This window comes from Lipotes vexillifer, unplaced genomic scaffold (assembly GCF_000442215.2).
Source record: "Lipotes vexillifer unplaced genomic scaffold, Lipotes_vexillifer_v1.1 scaffold761, whole genome shotgun sequence".
NCBI lineage: Eukaryota > Metazoa > Chordata > Mammalia > Artiodactyla > Lipotidae > Lipotes > Lipotes vexillifer.
This window is the reverse complement of record NW_006796275.1, coordinates 1,307,713-1,316,560: the sequence shown is the minus strand read 5'-3', so window position 1 is coordinate 1,316,560 and position 8,848 is coordinate 1,307,713. Positions and strand designations below refer to the sequence as shown.

General features: G+C 40.5%; 1 pseudogene; it reads left to right on the top strand.

The window, feature by feature from the left end:
* The window catches only part of LOC103083646 (protein lin-28 homolog A pseudogene), a 137,554-nt pseudogene extending 131,461 nt beyond the window's left edge, over nt 1-6,093 (top strand).
* Nucleotides 6,094-8,848: the final 2,755 nt, after the last annotated feature.

The following is an 8,848-nucleotide window of genomic DNA, read 5'->3' as shown; positions in this document are numbered from 1 at the left end:
CCCGCGTCTCCTGCATCGGCAGGCGGACTCTCAAGCACTGCGCCACCAGGGAAGCCCCAGACCTTTTTTATCTCCACTGACTTTTAGTTTTTATTACTACTTCTTGTTTGAGGTCCCACTCTATCTTTATAATTATTTATTTTCACTTGCTCATATGGATTGCCACCCCACTGTAATTTGGTGCCTTTTAGAAAACCTAGATTTCATAGCCCCACCTTTGGGCTAGAATCCATGGGAGAATCCTAAAGTCAAAACTTCCCAACTCTCTGATCATTCCTCAAATCAGAATATTCTAGTACTGCCCCCAAGCCAGTTTCTTTTGATTTATCCCGTATTTATTTGATATCACCCTATATGCATCCTTCATAACGTTTCCCAGAATTTGTAATTGTGAGTAATTGCATATTTTTAAAGTGTAATATTTTAGTCCACTAACCAGGCACTAATATCCATGAGCTAAAGACACTTTTTTTTGTAACTGTGTGCCCTGTTCCTGTAGGGTTTGGACATTAAGTTGATGAAAATATTTTTACTGAAAGAGCAACAAGAATGTGTTTCATTGATAGAGAAATGTTGTGATTTTTCCTTTCCCCTTCAGTAGAATCTTCCTTGATTAAAAACACTGCTGTACTGAAATGTTACATTTCCTGGGTGAATGAAAAGAAGTAGGAAAGGGCAAATGTATTAAAAAAAAAAAAAAAAGTTGTTTTGTTTTGCTTGCCTTAGCCAAGTCTCAGCAGCAGGTGTAGTTTGTTTGCATGATCCTTAATTAACATGACACCAGCTCTTGGGAGAAGGTCTTCCCCACACCGAAGAGAAGAATAGCTCAAAAATATCAGCAAAGAAAACAGGAGGTGTTTACCCAGTGTTAGTTAGTGGTATGCATATGTGACTGTAACTCCATTGGGCTCTCTGAGGCTGGTTGGATCTTGGTCAGCATCCTGTCTTTGTCTCTAATCTTCATTCCTTATCACCATGTGAAACCCTATTGCTTGCAGCTCCTTGGCCCAAACTAATGTCATGATTCATGTCTTTCTCTTCACAACTCCCAGTTCACAAATTCATCATCTTAACTCCATTGGAGCTGAAGGATTAGCTGACGACATTATTTTCTTTCAGAAAAGAATATGTGTCATTTTTTTTAATCACATGACATTTTATTTTTGATTTTCAAGAGTCTATTTTTTGATACTCAAGTTATTAGTATTTAAGGCTTTTACCTCTGCGTTCTCAGTAAGTCAACCATAATACACCTAGAGGTAATGTGGGTAGAACGGTATTTATATGAATGTTCAAAAAGAGTAACATAAACATGAACATTTCAGGATACAGTCCAGTTACAAATGGATGAATGAATACATGATTGGCTGGGTGGGTGGATGACTGAGAAGATGATAATGAAACACAAGTGTCACACAAACGCAGCATATGTTCAAAATACAATTTGATACTGAATAATCAATAGGTAATATGGAAATCAAAGTTTGTTTTTCTTATGTTGATAGTATTAAAACAATTTGACTCTCTGATGGATATTTGTTGAGAGTTTTAGGGAAATCATGTTTTTCATCCATTTCCCTACTGTTCTGTGATTTATTCAGATTTTGAAGTTTATCCATCTATTTCTGTTTACACTCTAAGAAAGATATTTCACTTGATTAAATAACTTGCTCAATGCTTTACAAAAAATAGGAGACAAGGGGCTCTCCTGGTGGCGCAGTGGTTGAGAGCCCGCCTGCCGATGGAGGGGACACGCACGGGTTCGTGCCCCAGTCCGGGAGGATCCCACATACCGTAGAGCGGCTGAGCCCACGAACCATGGCCGCTGAGCCAAAAAAAAAAAAAAAAAAAAAAAAAATAGGAGGCAAATTTGGTATGAGGGCACAGGGCCTTGACTCTGTTCTTCTTTTCTTTCCATTGTTCCAGGCTGTCACATTTATATATTTCTGAAGTAAACTTAACTAATCAGAAATAGTGGAAACTGGCAGTACTTGGGTTTTGAATCAAAGGCATAAATAGAGATATGGTCTGACACAATTTAAAATGTTTTATGGTTTTATTTTTTGATTCATTTCATAGTATCTTCCCTAATGATATTTTGAATAGCCTAAAGTTTATCAAAATAATTATATTCCTGGGCTTCCCTGGTGGCGCAGTGGTTGGGTGTCCGCCTGCCAATGCAGGGAACACGGGTTCGTGCCCCGGTCCGGGGGAAGATCCCACATGCCACGGAGCCTGTGCTCTGCAACGGGAGAGGCCACAGGAGTGAGAGGCCCGCGTACTGCCAAAAAAATAATAATAATTATATCCCTAACCTATTTTCCTGGATTATGTGACCAAACAGATTTGCAATACCTTTATTTATTACAGTTGCAATTAAACTGCTTTCATTTATGAATGCATCAAAGTATACTTTCTTTTGTTATAAAGTAAATGATTTCACAATTTACTGTAACCATTTGATATTTTTATAACAGAATTGGTAAGTAATGAAACACTTTAATAATTATAGAATCTACAGTGGTTAAACTGCACAATATACTTGCTACTATTTTGAAAAGACATAGGAATAATTTGCATAATTTACACTCATATGATTCACTTCTAAGTGTAATGTGATGCACAGTACTAAGCTGATTAATCTTTCCTTGGTTTACTATCCAGAATGTGGTCAGAGTTTTAGTGAATTAATTTGACCACCATTATGTGTAATGGGCTGAAGTTACATTAATCTACTAAGTGATATACCCATCAAAGCTTATGAAGAACTAATCATCTGAATAAGAGCTAACAATATTGATTATATTTTCAACACAAGGAAAGAACACTATGCATGGTTTTGTAACTTAAAATTAAACTTTAGTCTATGTAAAAAGATACATATTTATTTTTTCAAAACACTAGTTAATTTTTCATAGGGTGATAGTAGCTGAAGAAATGTGGTGGGTAGCATTTGTTAGGGAGAGTACATAATTATATTAACCCAAGTGTAACAAATGTCTAAAATGTACTATTATTAATTTTAATGCATAATAAAATATAAATTACAACTCCATGAAGAGAATTAAAATGGAAGATTATAAAAGATCATTATAGATTCAATTTGGTAACTCTTTCATATTCATTAATAATCCCACAAGTGAGAAATCATCAGCACTGGGAATGTACCCTTAGCCAGAAAAATCAGTTAAATTTTCTACCTTAGTTCTTAACTTTCTTTAATATAAGTACATACAAACACACACACATACACATCCTATGCACATACACACCATAAACACACAAACACCCCATATAATTTACTTAACATGAATAATGTTTTAAAAGAATATATAAATTAAATATAAAATTATTTCTGATACTCTTACTAGAATCAGTATGCATTTTTTAATTCAATGGTTATTTAAATAATTTTAGAACTTTTAAATCTATGACGTGTTATGGACTGAATGTTGTATCACCTCAAAAATTTTCTGTTGAAATTCTAATCTCTAATGTGTTGATGTTAGGAGGTGGAGGCTTTGGGAAATGATTGTCTTGAGGGTAGAATCCTCATGAATGGGATTAATGACTTTATGTCCTTTCTGCCATATGAGGACACAGCAAGAAAACAGTTGTCTACGAGCCAGGAAGGGGGCCCTCACCAGACATCAAGTCAGCAGGTGCCTTATTCTTGCCCTTCTCAACCTCCAGAACTATATGAAATAAATGTTCCTTAAGTCACACAGTCTATGGCGGTTTATTATAGAAACCTGAATGGACTAAAATAGCATATATTTGAAAAATATGATCAGTGAGAAATGTATGGTTTACGTTTGAATGAGTTTGATTATTATGAAAAGATATTTGTTATAATGCCACTTGAATGCATAGTATACAGATTTGATACAATTGCTTAGAGTCAAATATTAAGGCATCAAACACTGAGGCATGTCCCTCAATTTATGCCAAAACAAATTCAGTCTTAAAACACTAATATTGAAATAATCTGAAGACATATTAAAACATAAAATCCTAGGAAAGAATGAAGCTTGACACATTTACTGCAGAGAAATTGGAAGATTCTATGTCACAAAGACCATGCATAAAGCTAAACGCAAATAAAATCAGGAAGATACTTGATTGTTTATGTTTTCACATAATCTTTATTAAATTATAAAAAAATAAATATGAATTTGGAATTGAATAACAGTCTCCATACACTTCAAATGTGATAATTTGCCAGCTTCCTCTTACTTTCCCACCAAGAAAATCCACTTTCAGGGCCTGAGATTTATTTTCCTGCCTCCTTCTCTCTCTTTTTCTCTCTCCTTCACTCTTCACAGACATATATATATATGTTTTACAAATATATAATTATATGTATAAAGTATTACCCTTCCAACTTGTTTCTTTGTCCCACTGGGAAAAAATATCTTAGACATTTATTTGTGTCCACAGATATGGATAAAAGCTGCTATTTATGGCTGCATAATTCTCCATATATCCTAACATATGTGGAACAAATTATTATGTATGACTGTATAGTCATCCATTCACTGTAATTTAGTCAAATTTTGCCCTGTTGATGGACATCCACATTTTTTCTGGGTTGAATGTAATTTTATGACTTCTGAGCTCTGTGAGGCCCATCCTAGAATTGTCTGGTTTCCTGAAAGGAGAGCTCCTTTTGTAAAGGGTCTGTGGCTCATTTGCATACTGAAGCTTTGGCCCGGGGTTCTGTGACACTTTTGGCTTTGTCCTGCTTCTGCCACATCTCTGCCTCAGATCCCCAGACCATGTGACAGCTCTGCCTCCCGAAGCAGAGTTATCTTCCTCAACTTCAGCCCATCATTCCCTAATTCATTTCTTGTTTCTGTGCTATACAACTTCTGCGACTTTTGCTATGTTCTTTGTATTGTAGAATACCTGTATTGTGCTGACCATTAACGTGCTCTACTTTCCCTGACTCTTTGAAATTCTGATCCCTCATTACCAGTAAAATAAACTACATTAAGAACTGGACGCAAAGACTGCAGGATTATTTTTTCCATCATGAAACTGTCTACTACCATCACCGACTCCCCCTGCTGTACACATAAAAAGACAGAGTTATGTGATGCACACACACAAGACCTACATGCACAGAATACCTATAACAAGCTAAGGAGAAATGATCTAGTAGGAATGGGGCAGAGGGAGGATAGGAAACCTATAATAAAGCTATATAATGCAGAAGAACACTGTAGTAACTCAGAATATATAGTACAAAGTAATTAGCAAGCAGCAACATCTCCAAAGATACTTTATTCACAGATTTGAAAGACTGGAAAAATGAATCAATTGTCTATATCAGAAGTAATTACATGTGTGGGCCCTCCCACCTCTGTTGTGCTGGGGAAGATGCAGCAGCCTCTTGTCTGAGCCACCCCTTTGCCTCCCAACTTCTCTGGGGCCCTCGGCCGCCCAACCAGGGGCCCCAGGGCCGCGGGCTCAGCCGAAGACCACGGGCTCTATGTCAAACCAGCAGTTTGCGGGTTTGCTGCGCCAACGCACCTGAGGAGGCGCCGGAGGAGCCGTAGCTGCTGCACGGTGCCCACACCTCTAAGTGGTTCACTGTGCGCATGGGGTTCGGCTTCCTGTCCATGACCTCCCGTGCTGGGGTCGCACTCAACACCCCACCCCCTGCCCCGTGGATGACTTTGTGCACCAGAGTAAGCTGCACATGGAGGGCTTCCAGAGCCTAAAGGAGGGTGAGGCCATGGAGTTCACCTTTAAGAGGTGTGACAAGGGCCTGGAATCTCTCCGACTCACTGGCCCTGGTCGGTATTCTGTATTGGGAGCGAGAGGCGGCCCAAAGGGAAGAGCATACAGAAAAGGAGATCAAAGGGAGACAGGTACTACAACTGTGGAGGTCTAGACCATGATGCCAAGGGATGCAGACAGCCACCCCATCCCAAGAAGTGCCACTTCTGCTAGAGCATCAACCATATGGTGGCCTCGTGGCCACTGAAGTTCCAGTTGGCTCCCAGCTCGCAGGGAATGCCGGCCTACTTTTGGGAGGAGGAAGAAGAGATCCATAGCCCTGCCATGCTCCCAGAGGCACAGAGTTGAGCCACAGTGGGTGGGGGCTATCCTTTTGTGGTCAGGAAGTTTTGAGGAGCAGGCATCAATCGGCAGAGTGGAGACATGGGGACAGCGTGGGTAGGGGGCAGCTGGCACTGCCATATATCTCAGGCCGGGGTCCACAACATCCCCCCCTTCCCTCCTGGTGGGGGGAGGGGGGAGGCAAAGGAACTCCAATCATGCTCTATCCAAATGCACATGAGGGCTCTGGGGGTTTACCCTACCTACATGCTTTATCTGAGTCTCCACCCGCAGAATCTTCAGCTTTTGAAAGTGGCCTGGATAGGGAAGTTGTTTTACTCTTAAAGAAGGATTTGGAAGAATATTTTCCAGCCAGAGATTGATAGGCCCAACCCACAAGCCATTACATTCTGTGGGAGGGAATATCTCAGGCGTAAGGCAGGGCTTTCCACATCTTGTCTCCTCATAACCCCCTCTTGGGATAAAGTGCTGAGAACTGTCCCAAGCAGTGGGTTGTAATGATAGGCAAAAGAGGTGGTTATGGGAACAACTGTAGACCTGCTGCTTCTAAGCTCATTCCCACCCCATTCTGGGCCAATACAATTTTATTTATTTGCTCCCTTGGATGACTATACCTTGGGTCCCACTTCCTCTATGATGCCAACTGCACTAGCTGTGTACAAATGACATATCTTGTGCACTTTAACTTTTTTTCCATAGTATAAGTATTCTGGCTTTGTATTTTTGTGTATTTTAATCTAAGGCCCTCATTCCTGCTCTGTGTTCTCAGGTACGTGAGCAATCTCAGGGATAAGTCGGCAGCAGCTCCAGGTCTGCATAGCAGGAATACTTTTTGTTGCTGTATCACCAGAGAGAACAACTCTTTGGAGTGTATAGCCTATTGAACTACCTCATTTTTGCCAACTAGAGCTGGCTTTTCTGCCATAGTGTCCTCTTGAAATCCCTCCATCTTCTATGTTTCATGGGAGACTAGGTTTTAACTGGGTTGCCCCATGGCATGGTCTCCTTCTACTGAAAGATTGGAAATTGGTCTGAACAGGAAAAGGTGGTACTGAGAGGTTAGGAGAGGCTGGGCCAGGTAAAAGGTGCAGAGAGGGGAAGCCAAGGTTAGGCAGAGATCATCCGTATGTGTGATAAAGGATTCCTGTTAGCAGGAATACTTTTTGTTTCTATGTCACCAGAGAGAACAACTATTTGGAGCGTAGAGCCTAATTGAGCTACCTCATTTTTGCCAATTAGAGCTGGCTTTTCTGCCATAGTGTTCTCTTGAAACCCCACCATCTTCAATGTTTCATGGGAGACTAGATTCTAGCTGGGTTGCCCCATGACTTGGTCTCCTTCTACTGAAAGATTGGAAAATGGTCTGATCAGGAAAAGGTGGTGCAGAGAGGTTAGGAGAGACTGGGCCAGGTAAAAAGTGCAGAGAGGGGCAGCCTAAATTAGGCAAAGGTCATCTGTACATGTGATAAAGGATTCCTTTTCCAGACCTCTAATCCCAGGGCACAGAACTTGCTATACATACCAGATGCATCTGTCACTGGATTGGGCTAGGCCTACCATGCACAACAGGGTGTAATGTGTGTGTTTTTGTAAAAAATGTGACTTGGTAAGGATAGGTTTTAAGAACGATGCGTCTGTACCCATCTTGAGCTGCCCAGGGATGTATATATGAAGCAAGGACAAGATTCTTCACTTTTCACAATTCTGGGCTTTTCCTCCTTGACTTACAGAGAGACCATCAGCCATGGCTTCTTTGTGGTTCCCAGAGCCAGTGTCCTGCCCTCCTGCAGCAGTGATTAGTGTCATGGATTAGCTAAAGGAGAAAAGGGGGTTTCATTTACATGCTGTGAGCTCACTGCAAACCTACCTCACTGTGTTGTAACAGGGCAAATGCAGTAGAACACATTGGGTGATGTGTGTCTGATCCTGGGTTCTTGTCTCCCCCAGTTGCTGCCCCCCTCTAGTTATTATATTTGTCTGGGCTTTGTAGGACTTCACAAGTAGCCGATTTGGTGATTGCTAGGTGGCTTAGTTTGTGTAAATATAGTGTGTTGGTCTTCTCCATGTTCTTTTGGGGTTTTATTATTTACAAACTTCTTTTTATATTGAGAAAAATAGCCAAAGTATCTTTGACTAAAGGTTCTGTACCAGGCAAAAAGATCTGAAACATAGGCTCAGGGGCCCCTCACCTTGAAGTGAGGGGTCTTAAACCACACTTTTGTGTTTCCCTGCCCCTATTTCCTATTTCAAACAAGATCTTATGTCATAAAAACTGGATTCCTACCCCTTTGTCTTTCCCCCTTCATGCTCCCCCAAAATAGTCCATACACCTCTGTTTAATTTGTGGGGTGTCTGTGATTAAATGATTTGTGCAAAAATCCTGAAGAAGCTAAGAACTCTCCATCCCTTGTTCCCAGTCTCCTGAGTCATGACCATTTCTTGATGTGATTCATGCCAAACAGACTGCTGCCTTTGGATGAATTAAAACCTAGTTTAATCTCTAATCCTAGGTTAGAGAGAAGCAATGAGAGGGCCTTCCATGTAGAAAGTGGGGTTGGGAGACCACAAAAGGAAAGATGAACGTATATCCAAGTCACTCAGGAACTTTTATGAAGGTGCAAGAAACGTCAAAGTGGCCATGAGATTGTTTAATAGGAGATGGATGAATGTAACTCCATGTTTACTGCTAGAAACCAAAGCTTTCTGTGAAATCTTGAATTTACGTGGAGGAAGGGAGAGTAGAAAAACATGTACCTGTCTG